Here is a 2,500-nt window from a genome sequence, read left to right as displayed (position 1 = left end):
TTATTTGGGTTTCTGAGTGTTTACTTCTTCATCACTCTGTGACTTTATAAAATCACAGCTTATAAATCTGATGATGTCATTCTGATGTAAACAGGAAACTAATATTTATATTATATTATATTTTTATATAAACCGAAGACGACGACACGTTGACATCATTTTAATAAACTAATAAACTAAACTTTGAGAAATGTGATTTACTGGAAGCTGAGCAGACAGGAAACGTTGATTAAATGTTTATCTGACACCAAACTGCCAACAATAGTACAAATCTCAGAGTAAAATCTTCATCTTGTTTTATTAATATCTTTTTTTTTTTTTATAAATCTTTTGCAAGATTTTTGTGCAAATTTTCTCAATATTTAGTAAAAAAAATGTCTAAGATTTTAGTGATTTTTTAATGTTTTGTAAAGTAATTGTAAAGACGAACGTCACCACGAAGAGTAAAACATGTTTAAAGAGATGCAAAAAAAGTTTTTTTATTTCATGAAAAATTGAAACTTTAACTTTAAACGACACGTGAACCAATCAGAGCTGATTCTTCATCGGAATCTGATGATGTCATCGCTGGTGTGTGACATCATCATTAACGAGCTCGTTTAAATCTAACATTTCTCTCCTGTTGCTCTCCCGTCTCCATGGCAACACGCTAACAACACATCCCCCCATCAGATGGTTGTCACGGTTACCGAGCTCGTTCAAATTAAAGACACAAAAATGAAACTGACACACACTAACAAAGACACACACTAACACACACACTAACACACAGACACACACAGAGACACACACACACACACAAACACTAACACACACACGCACACAGAGACACACACACACTAACAGAGACACACACACACAAACACTAACACACACACACACACAGAGACACACACACACTAACAGAGACACACACACACACTAACACAGACACACACACTAACACACACACACACACACACACACACACACACACACACACACACACACACACACACATTTTTCCTTCTTGTATTATTTAAATCCAGTCTGAGGAGCAGGACTGACATCAGTATTCATCGTCTGATTGGACGAACAGTGTGACATCATCATCTTCACCTTTACTAACGTCCAGATTTCGTCCAATCAGAGAGAGAGAAAGTTTTCCTTTAACAAACTGATGAAGAGACGACTGAGTTCATGTCCAGAGTCTGTGTTAGTGTGTGTGTGTGTGTGTGTGTGTGTGTCTGTGTTTGTGTCTGTTAGTGTATGTGAGTGTTATTCTGTGTGTGTGTCTGCGTGTGTCTGCGTTAGTGTGTGTGTGAGTGTGCGTTAGTGTGTGTAAGTTACAGTAAACTGTGAGACATCACTGACTAACACACACAAACCTCTGAGTTGTTTTAGTAAAGAATCTGTGTGTGTGTGTGTGTCTCTGTGTGTGTGTGTGTGTGTGTTTCTGTGTGTGTGTGTCTCTGTATGTGTGGGTCTCTGTGTGTGTGTGTTACAGTGTGTGTGTCTCTGTGTGTGTGGGTCTCTGTGTGTGAGTGTGTCTGTGTGGGTCTCTGTGTGTGTGTGTTTCTGTGTGTGTGTGTCTCTGTGTGTGTGGGTCTGTGTGTGTGTGTGTGTGTGTCTCTGTGTCTATGTGTGTTACAGTGTGTGTGTGTCTCTGTGTGTGTGGGTCTCTGTGTGTGTGTGTCTCTGTGTGTGTGGGTCTCTGTGTGTGTGTGTTACAGTGTGTGTGTCTCTGTGTGTGTGGGTCTCTGTGTGTGAGTGTGTGTATGGGGGTCTCTGTGTGTGTGTGTGTGTGTTTCTGTGTGTGTGTGTCTCTGTATGTGTGTGTGTTACAGTGTGTGTGTGTGTCTCTGTGTGTGTGGGTCTGTGTGTGTGTGTGTGTGTCTCTGTGTCTATGTGTGTTACAGTGTGTGTGTGTCTCTGTGTGTGTGGGTCTGTGTGTGTGTGTGTGTGTGTGTTACAGTGTGTGTGTGTCTCTGTGTGTGTGGGTCTGTGTGTGTGTGTGTGTTACAGTGTGTGTGTGTCTCTGTGTGTGTGGGTATGTGTGTGTGTGTGTGTTACAGTGTGTGTGTGTGTGTGTTACAGTGTGTGTGTGTCTCTGTGTGTGTGTGTGTGTGTGTGTGTGGGTCTGTGTGTGTGTGTGTGTTACAGTGTGTGTGTGTGTGTGTCTGTGCGTGTGTGTTACAGTGTGTGTGTGTCTCTGTGTGTGTGTGTGTCTCTGTGTGTGTGTGTCTCTGTGTGTATGTGTGTGTGTGTGTGTGGGTCTGTGTGTGTGTGTATTACAGTGTGTGTGTGTGTGTGTGTTACAGTGTGTGTGTGTGTGTGTGTTACAGTGTGTGTGTGTCTCTGTGTGTGTGTGTGTGTGTGTGTGTGGGTCTGTGTGTGTGTGTGTGTTACAGTGTGTGTGTGTGTGTGTCTGTGCGTGTGTGTTACAGTGTGTGTGTGTCTCTGTGTGTGTGTGTGTCTCTGTGTGTGTGTGTCTCTGTGTGTATGTGTGTGTGTGTGTGTG

At 42.4% G+C, this 2,500-nt stretch overlaps 1 long non-coding RNA gene across 1 annotated transcript in view; it reads right to left on the bottom strand.

Annotated features, from left to right (window-relative positions):
* Positions 1-2,500, bottom strand: part of LOC133976828 (uncharacterized) — a 4,916-nt gene that overhangs the window by 511 nt on the left and 1,905 nt on the right. The window lies entirely within an intron of this gene.

Source organism: Scomber scombrus, unplaced genomic scaffold, assembly GCF_963691925.1.
Source record: "Scomber scombrus unplaced genomic scaffold, fScoSco1.1 SCAFFOLD_450, whole genome shotgun sequence".
Lineage (NCBI taxonomy): Eukaryota > Metazoa > Chordata > Actinopteri > Scombriformes > Scombridae > Scomber > Scomber scombrus.
This window is presented reverse-complemented; position numbering and strand designations above follow the sequence as displayed.